General features: G+C 42.0%; 1 protein-coding gene across 13 annotated transcripts in view; it reads left to right on the top strand.

The window, feature by feature from the left end:
- Positions 1-14,163, top strand: part of ZFHX3 (zinc finger homeobox 3) — a 395,772-nt gene that overhangs the window by 168,661 nt on the left and 212,948 nt on the right. Inside the window, exon 4 of one of the 13 annotated variants that reach the window (XM_083452371.1) lies at positions 8,521-8,708. The exons of the other annotated variants lie outside the window; for them this stretch is intronic. The gene's annotated coding sequence lies outside the window, so the exon portion shown is untranslated. The remainder of the gene's footprint in view (positions 1-8,520; positions 8,709-14,163) is intronic. 13 annotated transcript variants of the gene reach the window in all.

Genomic DNA, 14,163 nt, shown 5'->3' with positions numbered 1-14,163 from the left:
CTTTGCCACCATAGTGTCTTTTGGAACAAGGGACACGGGTGGCACTGTGGTCTAAACCACTGAGCCTCTTGGGCTTGCTGATTGGAAGGTTAGCAGTTTGAATCTGTGCAATGGGGTGAGCTCCCATTGCTCTGTCTCGGCTCCTGCCAACCTAGCAGTTCGAAAGCATACCAGTGCAAGTAGTTAAATAGGTACTGCTGCAGTGGGAAGGGAAATGGCATTTCTGTGTGCTCTGGCACTTGTTACGGTCCTCCGTGTGCCAGTAGTGGTTCAGTCATTCTGGCCACATGACTCAGAAAGCTGTCTGTGGACAAACGCCATCTCCCTCAGCCTGAAAAGCAAGATGAGCACCACACGCCATAGTTGCCTTTGACTGGACTAACCATCCAGGGGTCCTTTACCTTTTTACAAGTGGGAACCTGAGGGGAGCATTAACCAGTTTGCCATTTAAGTGGTTGGGAGCTGCTTATCCTGGTGACAGTGGTGCACATGGTGATGGCTATTTTCTGCTTTTAAATGTTGTGCCCACAAGAGGAGCAGCAGAGGCAAGCTTCCCTTTCTCCCACTCAGAGCCAAACCAGGGTTTCAAATGGCTAATATGTAGAGAGTGCAAAAACATGATAGTGGCTGGACCAAGAGCTCTAGCTGCAGCCACTTTCATTAAAAACCTGTGGTGGCAGGCAGTGTCACTTAAAAGGGAAAAAAGAGTCATCACTGCAGAGACTGGTTTGACACTCCACCTCCTGAAATTGCCACTCTCTTTTTTTGGAAATGGCCCCCCATTTAGTGCTAAATTTTGGTATTGTTTCAGGCTTCATTTTGGCACAGAAACTATCTTGTTGCTTGGGCAGATAACCCGTAATGGCAGAAGGACGGGGGAATGTGACCCTACTTATTCTTCAGGCCAACGATCACCAACATTTTGGGGTCTAGGGGCACATTTGGAGTTTTGAGAAGGCACCACTCAGAAAATAGCACCAGTAAGAAAATGGCTCCTGCCAGAAGTGTTACACAAAATGGCTGCCAACTCCAAAACAGAAGAAAAAGAAAAGAGATGATAACATTAAATGGTTTAAACACATAAAAAAACTTTTTATTTATTTTTTGTTATCTGAATATTTTTGGTGGGAAACCTTCTTTAACAGGCACTGGCTGTAACTTTGTTTCTTACTGGGGTATTGTTGTAGAGCTGGAAATTAAAAGATAGCTGAATTGAGGAATACTTTTGAATTACTATAGCCAGCCATATTTCATATATAGTCACAAATAAATATACATACTTAATGCTGGTTGGCAAGTCTGAGTTTTAAGGAATGAAAAAGAATAAAAATACATGGAAAATACACACAAAATACATTTAAAACCTCACCATAGTAGTAGCTGAACAACACTGGCCCAGGTTAGTGGGAAGCCTGAGGCAGAATGTCATCTACTAGCTCCTCAATTTTAGGGGTGTATGAGGAGATAATGTGACTGGCAAACAGCAAATCAAAACAAATAGAGCAGCAAATGGGTGAATGCAAGGAGTAGAAAAGACAGAAGTACTAAAGTGGAGGGGAAAGAAGTAGCTCTTTAGGGCCCCAGGGATTCCTGTTACCTGGTGTCCAAACAACTTATTTATGAATCACACCTCTGACTTCATGCATAGACTAAAATCACTGAAGCAGTCAGCCAAGTTCATTTCACAGGAACTGCTTAGAAGAGTACCTGCACATTGTGCTTCATAACTTTCTCTCTCTCTAGGAGGGCTAGAGACTTATTTGCTAAAAAATGAAAGCCCAGAGTACCGGGTCCCTGCCTGGGAGCACCAATGAAGATATTTACAAGTGCCATGGCACCCATGGCTGCTTGGTCACCCCTGCTCCAGGCTCTCTCTGTGGATTCAGCTAAGTATCCTTCCTGATAGGGTTTCTGGTTTGGGAGTTGGGGCATGGTGCTTCAGTGGTTCTACTCTTATCTGGAGGGCTCACTCTGTTTCATAGTGCTGAGTGAGTTCTGCTTAACTCCATGACGTCTATTCCATAGGAACCCAGAGGGTTTTAACATCTACAGGAATTTTTTGAGTGAGATTATCTGCAGTTTTGACACTCAATGCATCTCCACAGTTTTGCTGCCGAGCCTGAGATGTTTTCCACTTATCCTGTGCTTTCTAGGCACAGGTAAAAGCGGTTTTTCATTTGTCCTGCTGCTTTCCCTGGAAAAACCCACAGTATACCACTGAATCAGAACAAATGTCAATCCACAGAAAAACCTATTGACATTTGTTCTGATTCATCAGTAAACAGCAGGTTTTCCTGGGAGAAAGCAGCAAGACAAGTGGAAGTGTGGACGAGCCCTCAGTCATAACTAGAGATGACTTCATCTTCAGCTCTAGCTCTCCTTTATATCAGATTCAGATGAATCAATAGAAATGCTGACTCATTGTCTCAAGGCTGCAATGGACCAGGAAACGTAGTCTTTATGAGATGGAAGTAGTGGTGGTGGGTACTGTCCATGAAAGTGGTATTATATCCAACCTGTCCTGAATTAGGTTCCAGATCGCTCCCGCTAAAGGATTAGATTTGCAGTTAGGGATTGCTCCAGCTCTGTTGCTAGAAATCTAAGTGGCACAAGAGGGCCTTTTACTAGCCAAGGCTGATACATGAGCTGTGATCCTGGAGAGAAAGAGCTTGGCTACAGATACCCATGTTCTGGTAACTTCCAGTTAAGACTACTGCAGTGAGTATGGGGTGCCTTTCAAGACTGTCTGGAAACTGCGGTTAGTTCAAAACACAGCTACTGTCAGCTACTAACTGGGACACATTGTGCCAGATAGCTTTGCTAGCTTCTTGGCGGACTAGCTTCAGAACCGTATATGGCCTCGGACATGGACGTCAGTGTTACGTCTTCCTCTTTATCAGCTTTACATACACTAAAACTTGCCTCATCTGAAGTGTGGAAGGTGGCTATGGGCAAGAGGGCCTTTTGGGTTGTGGCACCATGCTTGTGAAATTCTCTCCTCATGCAGACTAACTTGACACCTGTGCTTTAATGCACTAGGCAAAGGCATTCTTATTTTCACAGGTTTTTAACCTTTGATATATTTTTATTTCTGGTCTGGTTATTTTTAGTACCACCTTTTACTGTTGTCACTTGTTACTTTATTACTGTTTTATTGCGATTTACAAGCTATTTTAATTTGCCCTACAAATATATAATTGAAGGGCAGAATGGAAACATTTTAAATACATGAGTAAATAAATATATTCAGCTGCTTGCAAGAATTTGATGTGGGTGTGTATGTGACTACTTGGATTTGTAGTTTTATATTATGAGTTTAAAATTTAACTTGCAAAAGCCTTTGGGATGGTCACCTCTCCTCCTGACAAGGACGCTATAGTTGCATGTTAGTTGGACATTCTAGAGGTGAAGCGTGTATTCCTCTACCGTGCATCACTATGCTTCATTTGTTGAATTTCTGCCTGCCATGCCTCTGTTAATAAACATAAGTCTCTTTCTCTACACCCTGAATGAACCTATTTCTGTGGAGTATAAATGAAGATGATAAATAAATGAAAATGGTATTGAATAACCTTTCATTAAAATTAATTAATGGAAAGCACATTATAACCAACAGAACTTTAAGACTTCTTCAAATGTCTCTACAAACACCAAGCAAGCAAGGAAGGGCAAAAGCATGCATTTCGAGTGGTGATAAGGTGCTTTTGTGCCCTTCTTTCAGATAAAACTCATATGAAGCCATTACACGCAGGCAGGCTGTCCAATGCAAATTGCAGTCTTAGATCAAACCTCACCAGCAGTGTATTAATTCAGTATTTATGCGTATTTTGAAGTGTTGCTTAAACTGAATCACACACTTTTTTCTTGTCAGAGCCACTCATATTTCCTCAGCTGTGTTCAGCTGTGTTGCATGTGTGTAAAGAGAGAACCTGTCTTTTCTCGGGAACTTCCTAGAAATGTGGAAAATCTTGACAATTGTTCTCTGTTAGTAGTGTTGACCTGTAAACTGTATAAAATGGCATTTCATTTCTACCTTTTAGACAAGGTAAAACAGCTAGAAATCCAGGTGAAATCTTTGCTGCATCAGGAAAAGTTACCAGAAAAAGAAAAGATGCCAATAACATCCGTCTGAGCAGCTCTTGTAAACTGTTTAAAACTAGCCATTTGGAAAGTACTTGATGGAAAGGTATGCTCACTGCCAGGGAAGCTACTGAAAAGGGCTTTTCAGTCTTCCATCCAGTACTTAGGTTTCTTGTCTCCCTTAAGGAAGACAAGGTGGCATCTTCTGTGCCTGGCTGAACCTGCTGTATTTTCAGGCTGAAAAAGAAGCAATCTTTAATCCTGTCAAAGTTTGATAATATTATGTGTATTGACTGAAATCCTACAGGGTGGACATAGTGGGCCCTTTTCATTCCCATAGCACATTGTAACCTAGCAGCTACCTTTGGAAAGTAACCAATATCAAGAGGCACTTGATATTTGCAAGGATCATGGGGGTCCTCTCTCTTCTCAAGTTCCAAAATTTACAATAGTCTTAATTTAAAAGTTAAGCCAGGGATCAGTTGCTTAATCTGGAACTGGGAACCTGGGAGCAGGGGAAAGAAAGAAAGAAAGAAAGAAAGAAAGAAAGAAAGAAAGAAAGACTCCTCTTCCCCAGTCTCATATGCCAGTGTGAGCTGACTCCAGCTTTCCCAGCCAATTGTCAAGCGAACTGTTGTCTTGCTTTTAATTAAGGGTATCTGAATCAAAATTGGATAAAAAGGACTGGGAGCGGGCTTCATTCCTGCAGGTGTTGCTGAAATACACAAGGCAGAAGCAGCTGGTAATGAGTTGGTGAAAATGAAAAAGGGACATAAGTAGCTTCTTTAGCAAATCCCCTGGAAATGACACAGAGCCTCTTAGATCGATAGGACTCATCTAGCCAAGGGCTGCTGGACCCACTTACACCTCGGGGGAGAGAGGTGGATGGCTACAGTATTACCTATGAAACCGAAGCAAAGTCTCATTTCATTATTTTCTTCCTTCCCCAGCATCAGTGCACATGAGGGCTGGAGGGAGATAGTGCATAATATAGGGACATTTGATGTAGTCACAGCATGAGGAGGCCAGGTGCCCTGACAAACTGTTCCTGGAGCACCACAAAGTAGGATGTGGCATTTGAACACAAGTGTGATAGTTCTGTTCTTGGATGGCTTATCCAATTAGATTCACCCAATCTAAACAAGGGTGTGTGTGGAATCTGGCAGAGCACCTTCTTGCCATAGGTGCACAGTGGTTGCCCTAATAATACCCTGATAGACACATCCAGTGTAGCTGGCAAGTCAGGTCCTGCTCAGCACAGAGCTGGAACAAGCACAATTCCCTGACTGAACAAAAAGGCTAGTGGCAACTGCTCGTGAAGGCTTGGATTTATGAAGCAGCACAATATGCAGAGAGAGTGGATATTTGCATCTGCTGGGGATGTAGAGAGGGAGCCAAAAAGAAAGCATCAAGGAAACCTGGTAGTGTTGAAAGTGGAGATTAGCCTGGGGAAGGCTTCCTCATAGCTCCTTCCTTCATTTTGCACAGTGGTGTGCAGGGGAGTTAAAAATGTTTTAGTGTGTGATTATCTTTAGGTTATGGTTGTATTTATATTGCTTGGGACCTCACTGTTTAAAGTGATTAATTACTTAATAATAATGCAAAACTGAAACTTTAAAAGCAAAACAGAAGAGAGAGCATCTGAAAGCTAGTTGGAAATGGAGATTTGAGACAACTTGTCAAGCCAGTGTTCATATATATTTATTTAATTATTGTTATTTGTATACCTCACCAATAAATGTCTGGTTGGACACCGCAGTAGCACCAAGCACTCTGGAACATTGTTCAAATGCAAATGGATTTCAAAAAAGTAATTGATGTGGATAAAATAAAGATAAGATTCATTTTAGGGGATATTTGAAGCTTTCTCTATATCAGTTACTGGATTTTGAAACATCTTGATTTGGAAATATGTGGAAATAAATAAGCTGAGCCACTCAGCTGAGTAGCATTTTATTAATTCAGATTTTCTCATTGAGGATTAGGGAGGGCAGTATACTACATATAATGAGGCATACCATCTAAACAAGTCTGTAGTCTCTGACAAATAATTTACCTTTGAGGGGGGAAACACATTTCAAATATTTTGCTGTCCCCCCCCCCCCGTTGTTACTGAATTTTAAATGGTATTATTTCTTGTTGTGAGACCTTGTTTTAGGGCAGCCTGTTCATACTGTACATAAATAAGTTTGTTGGAATTACTTGTTATATATTATTGCCATTTAGTGAGCTATTGTAGGAGGGAATTTGAAAGCATTCCACCTACCCTTTGGAGGGCACTGAAATTTCAGAGGGTCTGCTTCATTTAATCTGGAGCCAAGGAATAGCTGGCTTTGCTCTGAGAGCACACCCTGCTGGTCAGTGTGAGCGCATCTAATCACAATCCACAAATGGACACCAAAAATTAATGTGCAATAATATAAAATTGTACAAAAGATGAGGTAGGGGGCAGAATATGTTACCAGTAGAGCCATTCATGTTCCCATATGAAGTACTATCACCTATTTTTACTCCTAGGTCACAGAAGAATGACTGAGAGAAGGCTTGACATCTTGTCGGCCTGATGTGAACTATATAATCCATGACTGATAAATAGCATGGCTGCTGCAGTCCTGAAGCATTAGGCTTAACAGGAATTTGACCTGAAGACTTGAAGAAATGGTGTGGTACCAAAGAGAAAGAAGATGCCTAGACGGGGGGGGGGTGTCCATACTTTCTAGTGACCAGCAGCTAAACAGAGAAATAAATACAGGCTGTTTAGTTGTCTGAAGGCATCATTATATTACCTATGGCCAATATCAGTCACTATCTGTTACTAATGGTGTTTTACAATCCCCCCCACACCTCTTATAGACCAAAAATACCGGTGCCCCAAAACTATTACTTCACTGTTATGGTACTCTCTCTTGGTTATCCTTTATTTCCCAGAGTCTGGTGGCTTTTAGAGTGGACTCTGAACACAGCCAGTAAGCTGAGCTGAAGCCCTGTTCAGTATGTGACTAGTTACTAGGGTTAGCTGAAAGAATGTGCATTTATTTACTGAAGGTACTTTATAAATCAATACCTTGTTTTTGAACTCAGGTCAATAGGAATAACTCAGAAAAACAACAAACAACTACAGCAGCCCTAAAACAGCACTTTCAGCATATTGATTTTTAGAATAGTATCTTTTCCTGGTATTATTCACACAAACTTGAATATCACAAGTCATAATGAATGTATAAATAAATATATATGTGAAATGAAATGAACAAACAGTCAAAGCATTGTACCTTGGTGGCTCAGCAAAAATTAAAATGTCAAGAAATGTTAGTGTTGCCCTCTCAAAATTGTGCGGCACTGAAAACGTAGTTTGGATTCACGTATGTCAAAATGCTACCAGTAATTGAGTATGAATATAATTAACTTCCTTTTAATGTGAGAATCATAACATTTACTTTCTTCATGCAATGACTACTAGAACCTTATTGTTAGGCTTAGAATGTGTGTGTACCATGACAATTTTATTGCTAGCATGTTATTTTAAGGCATATGCAGTTATTTGGGAGAAAGCCCCATTGCACCAAGTGGCCCAGTGTGCATTTCATGGTAAACCATGATTGATTTCTGGTTTCTTTGTTTCCTCCCTGCTGGCACATGAAAGAAACACACCACGACCTCTAACGTAGCATTATGTTCAAACACCATAGTTGTTGTTTTTTTGCTTCTAACAAATCATAATCAGTATGCCAAAATTAAACCTTGGTTGCAGATCATAACTTGCTGGAAGATAAACCCATAACCCTTGGTTTGGATGTGAGAGTGGTCTGTTTCTTCCACATTCTAGAAGGGAGGAGACAAACAGACAAGAAAGGCTTGTTCATGGTAAACCAACAAGGCAAATGATGAAACTTTCTTCTATGTAAATATGCATAGGATTGGGCTGCACATGTGTCAGTGTGTCACTTTCATAGAATCATAGAAGTGTAAGGTTGGAAGGGACCATGAAAGTAAACTAGTCCAACAATGCAGCAATGCAGGAATCTTTTACGTAACAGACTCAAACCCACGACCCTGAGATTAAGAATCTCATGCTTTACCAACTGAGCTATCCCAGACATCATTGAGCCTCTGTTTGTATACTTGGTGGTGAGGAGTGTACAAATGTTCAAATGGAGCTTTGACCCATAAGGTCATTTTCATGGTCAAATGTGGGATATTTTGCAATTAATTTTGGATGCTTGGAATCCAAGCTTTAAAACTATGCTTAAAGTGAAAGAAAGAATTGTCATTGAGCAAAAATACAAGACATCTTCAAGGCATATCTAGCTTAGGAGTGGTTGTTATTTGTAGAAGCCCATCTCAGCATTCTATGCCCACCCAGGTTGGTCCTACATTTCTGGCTTCAGACTGGAGGCGATGGGATAATACATTATCACACACCTTCCTCTCTTCCTGCAGGGGTGTTCCCCAGTCATAGCTATGGGTCTAGTGACTTGCTCCAGTTGCCATACTGCACCTTAAGGTGTCAGGCATGCATACGTGCTCACTCTCCCACAGCCTGCCCTTCTGAATTCTGCCAGACTCAGCTTATACTTTCTTCTCAACTTTCTGGATCCACACATTTTGACAATCCTGGAGGGAATAAGGTAACCAGGCTAGCCTGTAGCAGCAAATAAAGCAATCATTCTGTCACAATACATTTGTAAGTTTTTAAAGTGTGACAAAGCTTCATTCTTTGTACTTCTGAACTAGTCCTTCTATACTAGGAACAAGTTATATTATTTTGTTTATTCAAGGTATACAACTTGTGAGAGCCAGTGTGATGTAATGGCTGGGGAAACCCAGCCAGGTGGGTGGGGTATAAATAATAAATTATTATTATTATTATGGTTAGCCTGCAGGACACAGACATGAGATACCAGGGTTCAAATCTCTTCTCAGCCATGAAACGCACTGGGTAACCTTGGGCCAGTCACTGTCTCTCACCCTAACCTACCTGACAGGGTGGTTGTGAAGAAAACATGGAAAGGGGAAACCATGTACGTTACCTTGAGGAAAGGTAGGATATAATAGGGTTGACATATTTCAAAAAGTGAAAATCTGGACACAAAAGTCCAGATTTTCATGTACATTTAAGTAATTTCTGCCCAGATAATGTTTCCGATGGTCGAATCCCAGTAATGATTGGAAAATTCCAGATGTGTGGGAACCCTAGGATATAAATGTAATAACAATGCACAAATAAATAGTTTTTATAGTCATAAGTACTTGAGAGGGTATTGCAGGACATCTTGGTTGATTCAGGAAATACCCAACAGATAGATGCCAGCCCAGCCTCTGCATAAAAGACATGCAGCTAGGAAGAGTCCACCCACACCCTTGCTGCCACTCTTGCTAACTGGATCAATTTTTGAACTGTTCTTAAAATCAAGACCTTTATCCTAAAGCTTGGACATCATCTGTACTTCTGTAATTGAAGCCCTTTAGAACTTGTTCTGCCTATTTACTGTATTTTTCGCTCTATAAGACGCATCAGACCACAAGACACACCTAGTTTTTGGAGGAGGAAAACAAGAAAAAAAAATCTGAATCTCAGAAGCCAGAACAGCAAGAGGGATCGCTGCGCAGTGAAAGCAGCAATCCCTCTTGCTGTTCTGGCTTCTGTGATGGCTGTGCAGCCTGCATTCGCTCCATAAGACGCACACACATTTCCCCTTACTTTTTAGGAGGGAAAAAGTGAGCCTTATAGAGCAAAAAATATGGTATTTACTTCCTCAGTTGCTTTCCCAATCATTCTTGGCTACACAGGATAGTAACACCAAGGTGCAAACTTGCTTCATTTCTTGTCTTAATCCAGTGATAATTCAGTATGTGGCCTGCCTTGGGCTAGCAGCAACTCCTATTTGGCTACCAAGTTTGCCAATTTGTCATCCTTTCTTGAAACTCTAGTTGTCTACATTTACTGTCTTAGATGAACTCCGTGACCTCACCTTGAGGTGTTAAGAATTGCTAAGGGCCATCAGAACCTGTGTAAATTACAGCCACGCAGACAGCATGTTGAAAAATCAATAAGTAATGAAATAGTACTGCAGCAGAGTAGCCAAGAGAGCAATGGGTGGGAAAATCCTGAGGACTCTGTTTCATTTTGTCAAATAGAAAGGAAGATGTTCTGGTGTAATGTTACAAAATTATCCCCACTGGTCAGGGAAGAAATTGAAATACAGGAGAGGTGCGAAGCAGGTGTGATACTGCCTCTCTTGGGCTCATGAAACTCTTTGCTTTCCCTTAAGAATATAGCAGCCTCTACTTAATTCTGCACTGACTTGTCGTTTGCTTTTCTATAATGAGGTAATGAAATGGATTTCTGTCTCCATGTATTCTGGGATTGGGCATCTACTGCCTTCTTTCATCACTCCATGATTGTTGTGAATGATCACCAGCATTCAGATCCACCCAGCTAGCCATGCTGGGGAGGTAGACATATTAGGAAGAATTTGTAGAATGTAGATAATAGAAATGGACAGAACAAAATGAAAAGCAAGGCCTATTTTGAGGCTCAATTCAAAACCATGCACTCACTTTAACCCTTCCAAAGATCAACACAGACAGTCAGTTCAAAGGACAGCTGCACTTCAGTCTTCAGATTATTCAAGCAAGTCTCAGAAGAAAATAAGAATAAATATGAAGGAATTAGATTCCTGGAAAAGTGGAGAGAAGTTGGACAAAGAGAGTATGCTCCACTTGCAGAAAAACATTTAAGGTTAGATAAGACCACTGCTTTCAAATACAAAGGGGGGGGGGGTTCCAGGAAGAGAAAAACTGATCTCCTTTGCAGTGCTGATTTACATATCAGGAAGACCGTCTTAAAAGTAAGAAGAATTGGAGCAACCTTAAATGTCAGAGAATAGTCTCTGAATTATATATATTTTGAACATTAATCAATCCATTCTGTGGTCCCTCACACCTACAGTCTGATATGGTAAAGTCCATGAACAGTGTCACCATGTCTGTTCTATCTGTGAAGTGGGCCTCAGCCTGTACCCTTGTTTGTGCTTCTGCCCAACTGCTCCTAAAGTTTTTTGGGGTGGATGGGTGGCATTGCAGAATCCAAGCTTGTGACTCAATTCCTTACATGTATAGAAGGATTCATAAAGTGTTTCTAAGCATCTGAAGAGAAATACACTCTGACCTGTTCACCAGAAACAACAGAACTATTTCTTTGAACAAAAAACAGGAACTGGAGGAAAATCCAGCTGCAAAACTTCAGTGCCATTTTTCTCTTTAGAGCTCTACAATCTTGAAGAACTGCCGTCAAAGCTTTTCTGAATGAGCAAATGAGAGGATTTTTTTGTTTTGGTTGTTGCCCTCCTGGGACTCATTGGAGTAGCAGGATAAAAATTAATTAGAGGCTGTTTGGAGGGGGCTTTGGAAGATCGCCTCAGGCTACACTTCAGTCTGGTTGTTAGAAGCAATATCATCACCGCCTCCTCTCCCACTGAAGAGACCTGCCCGGGTGCGGCTGGGGGGAGCCACAGAATGTTCAACACAGACATCAGAGCCAAGAGCTTCCTCCCATAGAGATTACTTACTGCAAAATCAGTGGATCTACCTGCTGACAGCCCCAGAAATATGTCTTGTTTCATTTTCTGGTGTCTTAAAGAGGTTGCTTATGAAGCTCATAGAACACTGATTAAATATCCACTAAAGAAGATTCTTTCCCTTTACTCTTTTTCATGAATTATGCTAATCAGAAGGATGAATGGAAGGTTCTGGTAATGGAACAGTCTTTCAGTGGCTGGCTTTTTTCTAGGGAATGGACCGACACTGTGAGGATGAGGGTTACAAATATCTGTCAATCCAAATGATTGTTCATTTGGATAGGAAACTCAAATACTTCCTGGCACTGTTTTCTTCCTTACTGGAACTCTCATGCAAAGCCTGTGTGTAGGTGTAGAGCTAAACACAATGGGACTTGACTGTTGACAAGTGATCCTTGGAGGCTTCTTTGCTGGTGTGTCTGGTCTTCATGTAGTTCCACCCATTTACTGAGTTTGCTGCTTGCTGCATAGGCAGAAACTCTTCTTGACAGACAGGTAGGCATCAGTGTGTGGTAATAGGAAGCAGAATCAGGGGCAGGCAGCTGGTCAGACTGAAGTCCTGCAGGACCTGGGACAGTTCCTAGGGATAGCAGAAGCTGAAACCAGCTATGGCGGAGGTTTTCAACCTTTTTTAGTCCATGGCTTCCTTGACCAATTGCATTCTTTCTGTGGCACCCCTGTGGGGCTCAGAAGCCCAGTTGTGTCACCCTTGCCTGCAGAGCTGGCAGCCTCTCACTGTTTTTGGAACACCCTCCCTTGTGGAGTGTTCCCTCAGACTCCTCTCCTCTACCCTCTCCTTGGGAGTCCTCTGGGCAGCCGCCACCACCGCCCCTGGTCTCTGAGCCACCCCTCACCCCCCAAGAGAGTTGCCACCTCATACTACCCCACAGGAACCTGGGAAGAGGATGTCCCCAGCCTTGGTGGCCCAACAGAGATTGGCCAAAGGTGAACGTGAGGCCAGCAATGGCAGCAGTGGGCGCTGCTGGGCCTGCATGGCGGAAAGTCTCCCCTTCAGCACCGGGCACTTAGCTCTCAGGCAGGCCTTGCACACAGCAAGCACAAGAAAGGCCAGTACCCACCTTTGGAGCTTATAGTCAAGGCTGCCGCAACAGCTGTGCAAGCCTTTGGGAGGCAGAGATGCAAGAGGGCATCAGAGGAGGGAGGGAAGGAAAGAGGGAAAGAGGCCTCTGTTGCCCACAGCACCCCTGACCATCATTAAAGGCACCCCAGGGTGCCATGACACACAGGTCGAAAACCACCAAGGTATGGGCTCCACTGAACCCTTATTTCCTCAAGTAAAATCTGATGTCAGCCAGAGCCCCTTCCCCACCTCCTCAAGTGGCACAGGGATTGAACTGTGCTGCTGCTGAGTGGCCTCAGATTGTGTCTTTTGCCTTCTCCAAGGTGGGGGTGGGGGTCAATAAGAGCAAATATCACATTCAGATCCCTCTTCTGAAAGGTTTGGGCAGCCACTCCCAGATTCAGAGTTAGGTGACTCTGCCTCCTTCTTCAGGAGATATGATTGGGGTCTTCTTCAACTGCTTCTATCTCTGCTGAATTTAGAGGCCATGAGATCTCTTGGGCAATTGTTCCTGGCTCCAGTTCACTACCGGAGTAAATTGAGATCCAGGGACATTTATATATATGACTTAGATAGGATTATTCTGCCCTTCAAGAAGCATTCTAAGAATCATTGTTGTGTATGTTCAGTTTTGCTTTGCTTTTTGCCATACCTTCCTTTGCTAAACAGTTTTCAGGCATCAGGAGACTTAAATTATACCAGTTCCTTGAGAGCACCATTTCTGAGGTCTCCCAGCCCAGCCTGGCCTACTTCCCATTTTTCCACTGAGAAGAAACAGAAGTCATTATCTCATCGCAGCACTGCAGCTTTTTAAGTTCAATGTCAATAGCTAGTTAGGAAAGGGCAAGGCAGGTCAGGGATTAGGACTTCAACTGTCCTTGCTGTTTCTCTGTGGGATGATCTGCTGTTTTCATCGGTGTAATAAATAAATAAATAAGATTCCCATGCCACTATCTCAGAAGTGATCAGAAAAGGAAAATGTCAGTTTTAGAACTGACAGAATTCTGATTAAAATGTGGAAGTGTGTGAGTTTTTGTGTGAAAGAGAAATATTTTGCTGCTTTTAAAAACTTAAAACCCCCTATTTATTCTCATCTTTTTCACAAGCAGCTTGGCAGTCCCTTCCTTAGTTTCTTTGGATTGTAACTAACTACTCAGAGTAGACCCATTGATATTAATGGAATTAATCATGTCCTTTAACTTCAGTGGGTCTACTCTGAGTAGGACTAACATTGAATACAACCCTTTCCTTCTTTAAAAATATTTCTAAAGAGCACCCCTCATATAAATATCAAGGCAGTGTACAACAAAATACACAAGTACAATAAAAAATAAAATACCATAAAAACAATATTAAAAAATCATTAAAATGTCTGACTCATCTCAGAAAAAATGTAAACAACAGAACAGGACTGTCACCATA

Source organism: Podarcis tiliguerta (genome assembly GCF_965153285.1).
Source record: "Podarcis tiliguerta genome assembly, chromosome: 8".
NCBI lineage: Eukaryota > Metazoa > Chordata > Lepidosauria > Squamata > Lacertidae > Podarcis > Podarcis tiliguerta.
Note: the sequence above shows the minus strand (reverse complement) of the source record. Positions and strands in the feature narration are given on the sequence as shown.